The sequence below is a fragment of the Mustela lutreola genome, chromosome 1 (genome assembly GCF_030435805.1).
Source record: "Mustela lutreola isolate mMusLut2 chromosome 1, mMusLut2.pri, whole genome shotgun sequence".
Lineage (NCBI taxonomy): Eukaryota > Metazoa > Chordata > Mammalia > Carnivora > Mustelidae > Mustela > Mustela lutreola.
Window position 1 is genome coordinate 261,167,113 of NC_081290.1, and position 16,822 is coordinate 261,183,934.

General features: G+C 47.5%; 1 protein-coding gene and 1 long non-coding RNA gene across 10 annotated transcripts in view; both read left to right on the plus strand.

The window, feature by feature from the left end:
* The window catches only part of KIAA1549L (KIAA1549 like), a 261,414-nt gene that overhangs the window by 212,986 nt on the left and 31,606 nt on the right, over positions 1-16,822 (plus strand). The gene's annotated exons all lie outside the window — the stretch shown is intronic.
* On the plus strand, positions 7,832-9,647 carry LOC131811145 (uncharacterized). Its single transcript, XR_009345825.1, has 3 exons — positions 7,832-7,918; positions 8,296-8,376; positions 9,547-9,647. It is a non-coding gene; the product is annotated as an uncharacterized LOC131811145 (long non-coding RNA).

The following is a 16,822-nucleotide window of genomic DNA, read 5'->3' on the forward strand; positions in this document are numbered from 1 at the left end:
CTGCCAGGTTAGGGATCATCAGAGGGGACCTTCTCCTTGATGTGGGAGAAACAGAAGCATTGGGATACTGATTTAATTTCTCCAAAGCTGACTGCATGAGAATCCCTACAGGAAAGGCTGCATGTAAAAATAAATGAGTAAATAAATAAAGAAGCAAATGAACACACAAAGCACAGGCAAATCTTAGCCCTAGCACTGAGGGAAGCCTGGATTTTTTGAAAATGTTACCATAGAGCAAGTATGTACTGGGCCTTACCCAAAATAGACCCTTGGCTCTAAGGGGTGTGGGAGCCACTGTGTTTCGCAGCAACAGTTCTTAACCTCTTGGTCCCCCTAACAGCTAAGGGATGCAGTACACTCCTGCCAATTCCTTTGGCTCAACTGGCTGATAATTTTCCAGAAGGCAGCACCCTCTTTTGACAAAGGCATGATTTTAGAAAGATGGCCAGACCAGATCTTTAAACTAACCTTGGCACTGAAATGAATTCCTCCCAGGGCATGAAACAGAAAAGATAATGTCAGACTAATATCTAAGAGCAAAAATACCTCTATTTCAAAGTATTTTTTTTTAATGTTTTTTTCCTGAATAAAAGTCATACAGAGGGCGCCTGGGTGGCTCAGTGGGTTAAGCCGCTGCCTTCGGCTCAGGTCATGATCTCAGGGTCCTGGGATTGAGTCCCACATCGGGCTCTCTGCTCAGCGGGGAGCCTGCTTCCTCCTCTCTCTCTCTGCCTGCCTCTCTGCCTACTTGTGATCTCTCTCTGTCAAATAAATAAATAAAATCTTAAAAAAAAAAAAAAGTCATACAGAAAATAATGAGGTGATGAGGAGGGAAAAGAAAATGCCACACGTGTGAATTCTCAGGCAGAATAAAGACCCAAGTGATGTTCCCTCTATCAGGCAAATTAGTAATCCCTTTATGTGGTTGAGGAATCAATCTTTGCTTCCAAAGGACAAGGAATAACCAAATCATTCCCCCGAAATCAAAACGTACGTCCTCAACCTCCATTCGTGTTTGGAGTTTTCAAATGGGATGGGAATGGGGTCAGCTAAGTGCCTTGGCTGTGAGGGAGACTCTGAAAAGGAACGTCTGAGTTGCACCTTTGGAAAAGGATGTTCCCCTTTCTGAAGTAGAGAGCTCTACGGGCCCCGTCCCTTAGGTTTCTCTCTAGCATCTTGTCAAAGCTCACACCTCTCAGAAGGGGCGATGCTGAGGCTTCAACGGTGGTGACCACAATCACTGTCACTCCAGAAGTGTTCTTCAGGGAAACGTTTGGAAATGTTAGTGGAAAACCAGATGGTTTCGCAATTGAGAAGTAGACCTAAACCTACAAAAAGGGATACTATGTCAGGCAAGGTTCTGCTGCAGAAAACAGAAAACCCCAAGCCATTTGAACAAACCAAACACGACTGTGAAGAGTTAGACGCTCCGCAAATCATCAGAGGCCTGGCAGAATGCACAGGGAGTGACTGAGAACAAAACCACTGGGCTGGCTGTGACCGGGAGGTGGTGGGGGGGTTGCTGCCTGGGAACTACCAGGGGGCAGAAAGGTGGGCCCTGCCTCATTTCCTCTGTCGGGCCTGTACACCAGGGCCTTCTGTGACAGAAGCCCAGTTTCGGTCAAGCACAGTCACCGCCTCAGTGAGGGCCATGTGGGAGGGTTGGCCGGTCAGCCTCGGCTCTGCAGGAAAGCACGCTGCGAGGAGGTTGCCAAGGGCCAGCCCCCCAACCCCGTCACAGGTACAGGAGAGATGGGCAGAGAATTAGCAGGCAGAGCAGTATTCGGGAAGCAGTGAGGAGAGCCAGAGGAGGCAAGGAGGCCTACGGGGAAGATGAAAGCATCACTCGGAGCTCGGTCCCCAGCCACCGGCTGAAGGCCTACGAGGCCGAGTGGTGTGTGATAGGGCATTTATTTACTAGCCTCCCTCGCCTCAGAAGGCAGCCAGCTCCCTCTGTCCCAGGCGAGCGGTGGTCACTAGAAAGGAAGGAGGCCAGAAAATTCGAGCGGTTGCTTTGACGGGTTCCATGCACCGAGGAATGCGGTGTGATCTGGAAAGCCCCCGGCTGCCTGGTTTGGCTGATGGCAAGTCTGGGGTCAGGGGGTCAGTCCTGTATTACCAGCGGCAGTCTCTCCTCCTCACTCACCGCCCCTGCCCCAGCATCCGACGGCTTGGGCGTGGTGGTCAGAGACTACGGTCAGGCAAGGGCAAGGCTGCCCTCGTGCTGCATGAGGTCCCCAGTTCAGGGCACGACCAGCTCTTGGTTTCTTTGGGAGGCAAGGGGTCAGGTGTGAGGACTTGGTCCTTCACCTCCGAGGCAGCCTGCCTGTTGCCCTCTGAACTGAGGGTTCATGCGATGACCCCGTCCTCACCACCATCTCCCCCCCACAGCATCCCACCCAGAACTGTCTCACACGTGTGCTCCCTGCTGAGCCCTTAATCTCTTTCTCTTACCTCTGCCAGCTAGCTTAAGCTATCAACAAGCCTGGCGTGATAGGTCATCTCAAGTTAGTTTAGGGGTTTTTAATTCTGGGGGACTATCTGATACCAAGAAGTCAGCCTCCCTGGATGAGCCCAAGACAAAGAGGTGGAGGGGTTTGGCAGCAAAGGGGCCTCGTGTTGTGGGCCAGATCTCACCAGGCCGTGGCTGTCCAGATGCTTGTTCCCCTTCACAGAGATGGGTGCTGCTTGGCAAGTGGGGAGCCAGAAGTGGATTCTGGTTGGCAGGTTTGAGAGGGAGTAGGCCAGGTTTCAGGATGGCCTTGTGATCTCACTGGGAGCCAGGCCTCCCCGACAGGTCCAGGATTTCCCTCCCACACAGGCCGTTTCCCACCGGGCAGGAGACATACAACTTCCCCTCTGCTGTAAGCACGCGAGTGCCATCTCCCTGCTTATGCTCTCGGATTCCCTGCTTATGCTCTGAACACTGCCTGCTTCTCCTCATGGTGCCCGCCTACCCATCTTGCTTCTCCTGGCCTCTTGCAAGCCGGGGTCCCCTGTCCGCTGCCCTGGGTAGGGACACTTATAGAGGAAGGGAAAGAAGCAAGAGGACGCAGAGTGCAAAGTTGGGCTGTGGTACAGATATTACAAGGTCTCGGCTAAGCTCATGTGACCCTGCAGAGTTGCCCCCAGCCTGGGTGAAGCATCTGGGCTTTTGTACTCTAGCGCTGACCATCACTGGCTGTCCTTGGGCAAGGCAGCTGTCTTTAGCCAAGGACAATTGCTAAGAGAATTGGCATTGCCGATTCCCACCAATGCCCAGGGAGAGCAAAAGCAATTCTCAGCTGACAGCTGAGGCCTGGCTGCTGGCAGTGTGCCCAGCCGCTGGAGGGAAAGTTCTGGTCCTGAACCATGCACGCCACGCTAGTTCCTCCCGGCCCTGTGTGCTCCCTAGCCCACCTGTGCCCCCAAGCCCCTGCAGGAGCCGGAGGCCCTCGGGCTAGTGAGAATTCCTTGGAAACTGCCATCCCTTTCATTTCTTCTAGTGAACATTTACCGAGTGCTGGAGCCACTTAGCATATGTGAATTCAGCAACATGGGCCCTGAAAGACTAAGGGAAGCATTTAAATATTGCCCCCGAAATGAGTTTTTACGTATGTTCTATAGAGACGGTATATTGCTTTTCACATACTACTCCGTAAGGTTGTATACACAGGCACGTATGCTGTACTCCAGGGATCATCCAAGGGCCTTTCAAAGTTTTACTTTGTCTGATTTTTGGGGGGCAAATTTCTCTGATTTCTACCTCCTCTGCTGGCGTTAGCAGGTAAGCCTCACAGGTGAGGCCACCATCGTACTACCTGGCTGAGGCTGGAGGGGAGAAAGATGGAGTCACTCGAGTGCTTCTCCACACTCGTAGAGGAGGCAGGTGCAGACACGGCGGAAGCAGTGCAGCAGGCTGGGGCAGTGAACTTGGACGGGCAGCCTGTGCCTATCAGTGCCGTAGCTGCTGATGGGCCGGTCCCCAGTACTCACCACTTGGGAAGCCACCCTACAGCTGTCAGAGGAGGTGTTCTAAAACACACACCCTGGTGTCACATCCTTTGGGAACTCCCCACAGCCCTCAGGTTAGGATTGAACCCTCCGCTCCGGGCCCAGGAGGCATCTGCACTGGCTGGCCCCAGGTGCGCCTTTCTAGCACATGCTTGTCGCTCCCTCACCTGCCCTTGGCTCTGGCCCTTCCCAGCTCTGTCATGTTGGCTCCCATCTCTGTGTTCTCCCCTCTGCTCAAGACATCCTTTCCCACCTACTTCATGCAGCCAAGCTTTCTTAGCCTCAGCACTGTTGGATTGGGATCTGGATAACTCTTCGTCCCATGCGTTGTATGATGCTTAACAGCGTGCCTGGCCTCTCCCACCAGCTACCATAGCACCTGCGAAGTGGTGACAACAGGTTTCCAGACATTACCCCGGGGCCAAGCCCGCTCTGGGTTGAAGACCAGTGACCCAGGCAAGGCTTGCAGAACTGAGTCTCAACATTTTCTCCCCCAGAATCTTTTCCTTGACCCCGTATCTGTGGGTCTGATTGAGGGGGCTGATTGAGGTGCCTGTCCTTGGTGCTACCATGGCACGGGGGACTCACCCCATCCAAGCCCTTTCTCCTGGGTTCCCCCCCTGTAGACTTACTCATGTTATTTTCCCTGTTTGACTCCTCAAGGACAGGAATCATGTTTTATTCATCCTGGAAGCCTCAGCACTCGAAACAGGAACTGGCGCATAGTAAATTCAGTGTCTCTATTTGTTGAGCAAATGAGCAAACAAGTGTGTCAGCCAGCAGACGGGATTCCTGAGCCGAGACTCGGATGGGGAGGGTGGCTTTAGAACTCTGAGCCATACACACATTTGATTTGACTGGCTTATCAAATCGCATACACACATTTGATTTGACTAGCATGCAAAGGTATGTTACGTTTTAAGTTCCGTTTCAGCAGTGGTTATCGGTGAGGACGTTTGGGCTGATGTAACAGAAAGCCCATCCCGAACCAAATGATCTTAAATCATGAAGGGGAGGTATGGGGTACAGTAAATTCAGGCGTGGTCAGACTGGGGCTCTTGTTCCATCCCTCCACATTGTGAGGCGCTGTCCTTAGGCATCGTCTTCATCCACAGGTTGGCTCTCCTAGCAAATGGCTGCAGGAGCGTACTTACTACATGGACCAATGAAAGAGAGAATTTCTCCTTCCCAGCCATGAAACAAAGTGTGTGGGATTTACTCTCACTGAGCCTCTGAAGGTCAAGTGCCCAACCCACGTATCCATCCCTATAGCAATGGGAGAGGGGGGAGGTTTATACTGATGGGTTTCACCGGGTAAGACCTCACTGAGGGAGCTGGGCCAGGAGGGGATGTGTGCTGGGATGTGTGCAGTATCCACTACTCTGAGAAGAGTGGTGGCTGGACCTTGTAAGGAACACCACCAGCGTAACCCTCCATATCACTTGTTCCTCCAGTCTCCGCCTCTCATCTTTGGTTGGCCCTCTGTAGAGGGAGAGTTGAGTAAGGTGAGGAGCTAGAGACTGCTGTTCCATGTGGGGTTGGGAAGGCCTGGCTACAAGGAGAGGCTGTGTTTTAGGGCCAGATGGAGGGAGAAAGAGGGATTTTGTGAGTCTGGCTGGCTTTTCCAAGATCCGAAAGGAAAAGAGCAGATCTGAGTGGGAGCTGGGGAGAGCCTGTTTTGTGGTGTCAGCTCTCAAAACTGACCTTCTGTCTCCTCGGCTGCCCACAGCACCTGCTTGGTTAACAAGATGAGCAAAAGCGAGGGATGGCTCCCTTCAGACGCTGCCAGTGAAACAACTTCCCATGAGCAAAAGCCATTTTGCTTACTTTCAGGTTGAATCCGTTTTAAAAGATATTTGTAATTAATTGACGGGCTCACGCCTCGTTCTCAGCGTTAACAAGCAATGCTGTGGAATGGTCAGGCTTGGAAGCATGAATTTGGCCTACTCCACCTCTCCGTGCTCTAGTTTTCTCATCCAGAAAATGGGGATGCAAAGGGCACCTGCCTGATAGGGCTGTTGTAAGAATTAAGTGAGTTAATAATGGTAAAGCACATAGAAACCACCCGGTGAGCGTCAGCTGTTTTAACTATGCTAACAGATTCCACGAGGGAGATAGGGCCGCTGTTTTTTGTTTCTTTTCCATCCTTGCACTTCGGACATCTCAGGACTGCTAGGAATTTTGTCGCATGTTGTGATTTTGTGATTTATAATAAGAAATGTGTATTTGGTCTTTGTCCACTATTCAGGACACAGAGCTCCAAAAACCCTTGGAATTTAAGAGATGAGCATATTAGTGTGTTTTGTTATGCTAATGAGTTGGTTTGGAACGCCCCTAAGCTCACACACACATAGAGCCAACCGGGAATGTGATTTGGGGGATGGGAAGTTTCAGGGCAATGTGCAATTTTGCTGAGATTTTTAAAAATTCCATTCTCATGCTGATTGCAGAAAAGGAGTCACGAAACCATGAATTTGAACCCTCCTACCTGTTCTGAAGGGTGCCAGTCTCCCTTTGTTATCAGAGAAGTTTTTGAGAGGTAGGCTCAAGGGAAAGCAGCTGCCCCTCTTGGGCCCTGAGAGCGATTCTCCCGGGACCAGGGGAAGTGAGAACTCCCAGGCTTTTGGTTTCCAAAAGCAGCTTTGTAAACATGTCTCTGCCTCCTTGGTGACAGGCAGCACTTGTGCTGGGGCTGTTCAGGCCAGAGCTGGCATCAGATGGAGAGAAGCAGCCCTAATTTAGTGTTGCCCAAAGGACCCTGTTTGGTGGAGAGAAAAATGGACACAGAACCAGATCAAGGCATCATGGCCAAATGGCCCAGAAATGGATCTTGCTGAACCCTCCACTTGGTCTCTGGGCCCTTACTGGGAAAGTTGCAGAATTTGTTCAGAATCTGTTCTCCTTGCTGAATAGAGCCCTGAGCACGGAGCTGAAAATCAGGGCCTTGGAGAGACTGTAAGTGGAGAGCCTGGGCGAAGCGAAGTGTGGTTGGGCACATGTGCGTCCTGGGAAGTATGGTCTTGTAAGACAGCTATCTTACTCAAGAAATTTTGGAATAAATGGCCTCAGTGATGTGAAAGTGTTAGGGTTCAGAGCGAACAGTCAAGAAGGAATTCTTGAGACATCTTTCGTGCAAAAAGGTGGTTTTATTAAAGCACAGAGACAGGACCCTTGGGCAGAAAGAGCTGCATCAGGGTTGTGAGGTGGGACTGATGATATACTTTCTAGTTGGAAGGGGATTAGGGATAGTGTAAGTTCTCTAAGGAATTTGGAAGCAAGGTCTCCAGGACCTTGAGGGGCTAGCTGTTGTTAGGAAAAAGTCATTTATCACTGTCTAGTAGAACTTTAGTCAGGAGACCCTTCAGATGTCTATCAGAGGGCCATATGCTCGGAGGATGATTGCCAACATGTACCTTGGAGCATAGCGATAAAGGACATTTCCAAAGGAATGTTTATATGTGGAGACTTACAGGATCTTGGACATCGGGATAATGTTAAGCTTAAGTAATAACATCGAGGCAGTTGAGTTCCTAGAGAAGGGTCACTCTGCTTGTGTCAAGGACTTGTCAATGGGTTGTAAGTTGTAAGGAGATTAAAATTTTCTTTTGCCTGTGTTCTCCACATCATCAAGAACCCTTCATCCCTTCTCTTCAACTCCATTCTAGATAAGGCTGTCTAATGTGGTGTCTAAATGTGGCATCTCTCGGGAGTCGGGGGCCCCCAAATACAGGGCGACGATTGGGAAGAAGCCATTGGCTTGGGCTGTGAAAGAATTTAGCTGAGGCAGAACAAAGGAAATAGAATGTGGAGCACATAGCAAGGGAGCACGCAAGGGAGCGGAGGACAGGACAGCAGAGACACTGCCTGCCAAGAGGCAGTGGGTGGGAGCCATTTTTAAAGGGGGAAGATGGGGAGGTATAGTGAGGTATGGACGTATGAAATATTCCCGTTTTTAGCAACTGTGCCTAGTTGTAAGTAGCCCATTGGTCAGTTAGGGTCGATGGATATTTTGAGGTGGGTCGCCTTCTGGGCCTGTCTGGATTCAGCCAGGGGGTCGCTGTGAGCCTGTGAGTCACTCAAGCCTTTTTGCCTAAAAACAGCTTCTACATCGAATTCATTTTAGACACTTGGCAATGTCTTTTCCTGCTAAAGGCTTTTGAGCAGAAATCCTCCAGGCTCTCTTTTAAGGTGCATTTCCATTTATTCATTCAACTAGGATGTGTTCAAGTCCTGCTGTTTGCCATTCTGGGAAGCAGCAGGACACACGACAAAGTCCCTGCCCTCAGGGAGCTTATATTCCAGGAGGAAGAAAAAGTAACAAACACCTGAGCACACAGATGTTCAGCACAACGTCAGAAATGCTGAGAGGGAGCATAAAGCCAGGTGAGACATGGAGAAGAACAGGAGGCGCTCTTCATAGGTTGTCTCCAGGGAAGGCTCTTGGAGGGGGTGGGGGGTGACTTTTGAGCAGAGACCAGAAATAAGGAAGCTAGCCTGGCTAGCCTTGGGGAAAGAACATTTGAGCAGAAAGAACAGCAAGTGGAAGGGCCCAGAGGACAACACATGCCTGGGGAGCTCAGAGAACATCAAGGAGATCCAAATAGCAAGATGCTACTTCTTGGTAAAGGTCTCAACTTCGACTCCTTCCTTTCTTTGTTTCATCCCCATATCTCATCTCTCGCCAAGTCTGGTCAGCTCTCTTCCAAGACCTCTCTCAAGCTCATCTATACCTTCTTTGTCCATGACCACCCTAACTCAAATTCCTGCTGTCTCTCCTTACCTTCATTACAGCAAGAGCCTTTTAGCTCGCCTTTTGTAAATTCCAATCACATTTCTCCCATGCTTGAAATTCTTCAAGAGTTTCCCATTGCCCTTTGAAAACACTCCATTCTTCTCCCCATGGCCTTCAAGACTCTACATGATCAGGCTCCTGCCTGCCTTTCCCGCCCTGCCCTGCCTCCTGCTAGCTGGGGCTCCAGCCACACGGGTCAGGTGTCAGTCAGCTCAGGCTGCCCTTACAAAGTGCCACAGACTCGGTGACTTAAAACAACAGAAATTTATTTTCTCACAGTTCCAGAGGCTAAACGTCGAGGGGTTCACAGTTCAGCCCATACCAGCCCATCTTTCTCTTTCTCAAATACTATCAGCTCTTTCCTGTCTCAGGACTTTTCCCAAAGCTCTCCTGTGATCTTCCCATGGCTGACCCCTTCTCCTTCAGCTCTTCAAAATGTCACCTCTTCCGCGAGGCCTTCCCTGACCATCCCCATAGAACTAGCTATGTTGCCCAGGCCATTTTATTTTAAGGCAAAATTAAAAATGATAAGATGTATAGGTGTTTAGTGTACAACTAGATGACTGCACTATGGCCCCACTGGCAACCACTTTTCTGATATCTACCTTCATAGTTTTACCTATTCTTGGACATCATGCAAATGGCATTTTTACTTACTTATTTGGTACGTACTCTTCTGTGCCTGACTTCTTTTGCTCAGTATTCACCTATGCTGGGATGCCTGGGTAGCAGTCCATTAAGCGTCCTTTTCTTGGTTTCAGCTCGTCATGATCTCAAGTTTGTAACATCGAGCCCCACGTCAGGCTCCATGATGGGTGCGGAGTCTCCTTAAGACTCACTCTGCCCATCCCCCTCTGCTCTCTCTCTTTCTCTCTGTCAAATAAATCTTTGAAAAACAAACAAAAAAAAGAATTCATCTATGTTGTTCCATGCATCTGTCATTTATTTATTTTTTTATTTCTGAGTACTGTTCCATTGTATTCTGTTGCATAAATAGATCACTCTTTGTCTACCATCCTGTTATTGGACATTTGGGTTGTTTCTAGTTTGAAGCTACCAGAAAACACTACTGTAAATATTTTCATCGTTTATGAACATATGTGCTACGGTCACCCCAATTTTTTTTTAAAGATTTTTACTTATTTTTTTGAGAGAAAAAAGAGAGCGCTGGGTGGGGAGGGGCAGAGGGAGAAGCAGGCTCCCCGCCAAACAGGGAGCCCCACTCTGAGCTCTATCCCAGGACCCTGGGATCATGACCTGAGCTAAAGGCAGACACTTAACCAACTGAGCCACCCAGGAACCCCCCCACACCTTTTTTTTTTTTTTTTAAAGATTTACATCCCCCAAAATTTGTATGCTCAAATTCTAACCCCTGATGTGTTGGTATTAGGAGGTGGGGCTCTTGGGAAGTAATAAGGTCATGAGTGTGGAGCCCTCATGAATGGGATTAGAGCCCTTAGGTCAGAGAGCCCAGAGAGCTCCCTGACCCCTTCCTCCATCTGAGGTCTGCAACCCAGAAGAGGACCCTTACCCAGCCATGCCGGTGTCCTCACACTCCCAGGCTCCAGAACTGTGAGAAGGACCTTTCTGTTGTTGATAAGCTACCTGGTCTGTGGCATTTTGTTCTGGCAACTGGAATGGACTAGGACACTATGTTTTCATTTATCTTGGGTAAATCTGTAGGACTGGAATCTCTGGGTCATAAGGTGTATGTTCAACTTTCTAAGAAACAACAGGTCTAGGAGGTATGTGGGCTATTTGAGCCTCCCACCAACAGCACGAGAGTTCTGATTTCACTCCTCAACCTCACCAACACTTGCTATTATTAACCTTCTTAATTTTAGCCATCCCAAGCTAAAATGTGAAATGACATAATTTCCTTAATTACCCGCCACTGCTGAGCACTTCTTCGTGTGTTTATGAGACACGTTATGTATCTTCTTGTATTGATAATGTCAATTCCAGCCATTTGCCCATTTTTTTACTTTTATTTTTTATTTTATTATGTTAGTCACTGTATAGTACATCATTAGTTTTTGATGTTGTGTTCCATGATTCATTGTTTACGTTGCCCAATTTTTAAACTGAGCTGTCTTTCTGTTCTTTACATGCAGGAACTCCATATATACTCTGGTTACAAATCCTAGTATTTTCTCCTGGTCCATGGCTTGTCCTTTCATTAAGGGTCTGATAGAAAAGTAGTTTTTTTTAGTTTTGCAGTTCCATTTTTGTTTTGTTTTGTTTAAGATTTTACTTACTTATTTGAGAGAGAGAGCATGAGGGGGGTAGGGAGGCATAGGGAGAAGGAAAGGCAGGCCCACCGCTGAGCAGGGGACCCAATGCAATGCCATTCAATGCAGGGCTCGTTTCCAGGGTCCTGAGATCATGACCTGAGCCCAAAGCAGACACTTAACTAACTGAGCCACCCAGGCACCCCAGAAAACTAGTTTTTAGTTTTGGTGACGCCTTAGGGCTAGAATATGCTCCGGCACCGGGCAGTAGGACTAAGCTGTGTTCTAAGCCGTGTTCTGTGTTGGAAGATTTTCTAGAAAGAAGGTGCATGGGGATCCCAGGAGGGCTGTCATTCCCTTCAAGTTTGTCCTGTAGTATTTCAGAGAAGCTGGATACTTAGCCCCTGAGTGAGCCATCCTGGTGTGCTCTTTTGAAAACGATACTGAAAGCGCCACAGATTCTCACTCTTTCCAGTGAGTACCAGAGCTCACGCCCCGAGTGGGGGAGGGATTGTGTGTTCAGGTGTGGAGAAGAAATGGCCTTGATTTCTTCTAAATACCAGTGGCCTTTGCTGCTGAGTGAAGAGTCCAAGATCTTCCATATGTGCATATCTTGACCCCATAATTCCACTTGTGGGGATCTAGGGCTGAATCCATGGTTATGTGCAGAGTGTCAGTCACAAGTACACTTATGTCAGCTTTGTTTCTATAGCAAGATATTAGGACCCCACCTACAATAGCGGGCTCTTACATGTAGGCCGAAAACTCCCTATAGCAGAATGCTATGAAATCATTTACAGTTTATTCCCTATAATACACATATTTATTGGCAGAGACATTTCACAATATTGTATATGAAAAGGGCTTCAAAATATTACATACAATCCCACTTTATAAAAAAAACTTATATACGTATATATATGCATACATATATATGCATGTATGTTTGTGTGTTCTGTTTATAAAAGCATGACCCCGATGGCACAGTTTGAGTGTCTGTGTCAACAAAAGTAATTTTTAAGTACACCTATTCCTTTACTCGTATTTGTCATATTACATGAAGGCGATTATATCATGCCCTGGAATACTCACAAAATTCTCTAAATTCCTCTCCCATTCCTTTGTCATAGGTGCTTCTGCACCTCTCTCCAGAATCCCAATTAAAAATCCTGCAGCCCACACCCCTTCTGCCTGCCGATTCTCCCGACTTCCTATTTTCCATCACAATAGCTAGAGCATCTGGGTGGCCTGCTTGGGGCTGTCCTTGAAAGGGGGGAGGGGAGAAACTGCAGGGCCAAGGCCGCATTCTTCATTTTGGCCCAGGACGGGAGCGTGGGGGTGGGGATTGATGAGGAGCCGGGAAGTGATGGCAAGGCTCCAGCCCCATCATCTTCCTCCTATTTCATATGCATAGAAAACATCTGGAAGGACACGCACAAAGGCCAAAATGTTAACAGTAGTTATTTCTGGAAGGAGGATTAGAGGGATTTTAATTGTCTTCTTTTTGTTTATTCATGTTTTCTAATTTCCTACCATGAATGGACATTCCTTGATTAATTTGTTAGAATTTTTATTGAAGTCTATCTTGATTAACTTGGAAAATAGCAAAAAGAACCAAAAAACAAAAAAACAGTTCCCCGTGCTTTGGGAGGTTGGAGAAGTAAACATGGTAAACTTCAAGTTAAAGAGGTTTAAAAATAAAGTCTCTGTCCCAGACACAGCCCCCAACGTTTACCCAAGTCAACCATCAGCCCACACTGGGAGGTTTGCCTTTGCTCCTGTCTCTCCCTTTTTGACAAATAAAAGCAAAATGTATTTTCAGGAATGTGTAAATTAGAGAGAGGGCTTGGGGCAAGTTAAGCAAGTTACAGTAGCGTAGAGGTGATATGCCCTATCTGGAAAATGGGTACAGCCAGATGGTCCTCAGGGATGGGTGAGGCAACACATGTGGAAAACCCAGGACTCTTCCTGGGGCAGACAGAGTCCAAGAAACAGTAAATGTGAGAACTGGAAGGTCCTTCCCAGACCAAAGTTCAGCTCCCGCATCTGACAGCTGAGGAGCCCGAGGATTAGGGAATTGACGTGACTTGCCTGTGGTTGTACAGCTCATCCGCAGTGGAGTAAACGCGTCAGGGAATGGGGCTCCTTTAGCTTAACCTCAGGTCCTACCCCATGGACAACTGGACAAAATTTCTTCCTGGTTTAATATCACGAAGCTTTTTGAATATGTATGCTAAGTTTATAAGAGACAGAGGTGAAATGGGCTCGGCGAGCATCCAGATTTGGGCAAGATGGACATTAAATAAGCAAATACAAGTGCGAGGAGGGCGAAGCCCAGGGTATGATGACAGTTCATCTTGTTTCCACCCGTAGATGTCCAGAGACTGAAAAACCAAGTGAGAACAGTAGGGAAACAGGAGGAGGCTAGAGCAAGCCTGTGAGGTCACTGGGGGTATAACTCTGCTCCCTCCAGCTAAAGGGAAGCCCCCTTCCAAACGAAATGGAAGCTCTGGGGTGGGAAGCAGAGGTCGACTTCTGTTGGGGTGTTATGGGGTGGGGGCAGTGGGAGCCTAGAGAAAGTGTCTCCACCTCCTCATCGAAGGCAATATCTTTCCCACCAAACTTAGAGAACCCCCAAGCTGGCACAGCCACCCCCACCCCCACCCCCACTGCCCGGGCTCCTGGGAGAGTGGCAGAGCAGGGAGTGGTTGCCAAGAAGTATATTTTCGCCCTGCTTAAAGCACAGCTATAAATTCACATAGTAGATCCACCAGTATGACTGGAAATGCAGAGGACAGCTCAGGGGTAGGAAAAATCATAGCTCCCCCCAGTGCCATTAATCTTCCTACCTGGGAGCGGGTTAGCCTTAAGCATGCATTATTTATTAGGGAGACGGGGATGGAGGGAGGAAGGGCAGTGTATGGGCGGCAAACAGCGGCGACAGGGAAGTGTAACGGGCAACGTGGTGCCGCCGCAGGAGGTGGGAGGGATGGGAGCTGGGAGAGCCAGGCTCTGCCACAGCCACCCTGGGTGACTTAGGAGAAGTTACTTCAACCACTCCGGCCTTGACCACTCCATCTGGAAATGGGGCTTGGATTCACTGGTCTCCTAAAGTCCTTTCAGGGTCTGAAATTCTGTCCAGAATGTTCTCTGCATCATGAAGGCAATTTGTTTCAGAAGTTGCATTCACCAGCCTAGAAGGTGTCAGCAAACCATCAGGAAGCACATTTCCGGGCCTTTCCCGAAAGATCCCCATTTGATAACCGTCCCTGGGGGCATGCACCCAGGTAAGAAATGTTTCTGAGTTTATTAGGGCAAAAGTAATTCTGCTTTCTATTCCATAACCCATTTTTGCTTGTGTTCCTATAAAAATAGTATTCTCAATTCTTACTGTATATGTTTGTTGATAAATCTAGATCTGAAGGTTGACAGAGAACTTCATCTTTTTTTTTTTTTTTTTAAGATTTTATTTATTTAGTTGACAGAGAGAGATCATAAGGAGCCGGGGGCGGTAGGGGAGCAGACTCCCCACTGAACAGAGAGCCCGATGGAGGGCTCTATCCCAGGACCCTGAGATCATAACCTGAGCTGAAGGCAGAGGCTTAACCCACTGAGCCACCCAGGCACCCTGAGCACCTCATCTTTTGATCTTGAACTACAGCCAAGCCTTAACTCTGGGTGATAAAATAGATTACAGGAATTGTCTCTTGCCTTCTTGGTGTTTTCTGCATTTTGTATTTCTTCTCTAATGCACTTATATTAACTTAATACTAATGGAAAGTGCCTTTACGTTTTCAAAATAGGAAAAATAACAAATTTCTGACCCTCTATGTACTGATTTTAAGGAGCATACTTCCCTTTATGAACAAGTTCCCTAGTGACATTTTCTCGTTGTGTTCTATCTCATGTATCCAAGAGACTGACGCATAGTAATTCCGTGAGAAACAGGTGCATTTGAATATATAAAAGTAATAATAACGACACTTATGGTGACGACAGCGGCCCTTGTGTCGGCCCTTGTGTTTTGCCATATGCTACTGTTCTATTCTCTGTATGTATCATTGTATTTAATCCTCGTGAGACCCCTGGAGGCAGATGCTACTACTATCCTCACTTCACAGATGAGGAACTCAAGTGACAGAAAGCAAAGTAACTTTCCTGGTTCGAACATCTTTTATGCCGTGTCTTGTATCTTCTCAAAACACCCTTTAGATCTGGCCTCTGCAGCAGCAACCTGATGGCCCTGTAGTGGTCCCTTAGCTTTTACTTCTGCCCTGAGGCTTCTCTGTCTCTGTTCCATGGGACACCAATGAGAGCCCTTGCTCCCTGCGCCTGCAGAGATCTCAGAATTCAAGGACACCTACTGGAGCCAGCTCTTGACTAGTGGGGGATGAGAGCTGGTGGACAAAATTTTGTCATGCGGTCCTAAAGCGTGTTCTGCCTGGTTCCTTGGAGGATCCCCAGAGAGGTTAAGTCTGAACTGCCCATGACAATCACTAATTTAATGCCTGCCCTTGACTGGCTTTTTTTTTCCTTCCCCGAGTTTACTCATTCTAGGCTTTGACTCCTATTTCCTGGAATTGTTTTCCAAAACAAATGATCTGTAAATAAAGTACGTCTCGGGTCCTGCTTTATGAGAGAACCTCAGTTAAGACATTTCCCCAAGGTCACCTAACTGTTAAATTCTGGCACCCAGGTGGGAGAATATTCATTCTCTATAAAATAGTAGTAAGCACTCAGAACCAGGATCTAGATATCTAAATCTCTTTAATGGATGTGTGTGTGTGTGTGTGTGTGTGTGTGTGTGTGTTTAGGAGTTCACATGCACACGCCAATAGGCTTGGGAGTGGGATAAGTACACCAAAGGTTAATGAATTTTTAGAATTTTTTTTCCACTCTTACTTAACCGTATCGTCTAATTTTGCTGATGTGGCAGTGTGTCACTATGCATGGAGATTTTTTTTACATGAACAAAAATCTCTTATTCCAGGTTTTATGGTAAAGATGGATAACACACTGGCAGCTGAAGAAAGCTGAAACTCTTACTAACAAATAGATCCAAATTAAGAATTTCTACAACATTTCTTTAGAAAACAGAACCAGAATTCTTTTTTTTTTTTTTAAATGATGATCCTGTGGAATGCCTTTACTTCCGTCTTTCTCTAGTATTAGAAACAGTAAAACAGACAAAAGGATGTTGATTGACAGCTCAACAATGCTGGATGCAGGATGTTTACAGGTACACTTGTTTAAAAGTCCTACAGGTTTATTGACTAAGGCTAGACAACAACTCATATGATCCTATTTGGTGCATTTCCTACCATGGTCCAAGGTCATTATATGGATACAGCCAAGAGCTGGGCCCCAACTTTCAGGAGAAAGACCACATAGAAGAAAATCAGGGTGGCAATTTGGTCCCCCCAGCTGATTATTTGTGTCCTGGAACTGGAAAAACAAAAGGTGGCAAATACAGACTGCAATGAGTAAAAGGACTTGGAAAAGTTGGCGGAGAGTCGCCCGGTATATGAGTAAGGTCACTGGGCTTGGGATGACAAGGGCACTGCACTGAAAGAGCATCCGTGGGACCAAGTACTTATAATATCTTGTGGTGTCATTCCCTCAACGACTTTGGAGTACCTGTATGCGATAATAAATAGATCAGTTATGTAATAAGGCAGTGTGTTGAATATGCATTCGTCCTGTGGAATGAACCAACCACCACAGAGAGAGAGACAAGGATACCATACACATTCTTGAAAGTTTTCTTGTGTTGTGTTTGATTTGTTTGTTTTCAAGGCTATCCAGG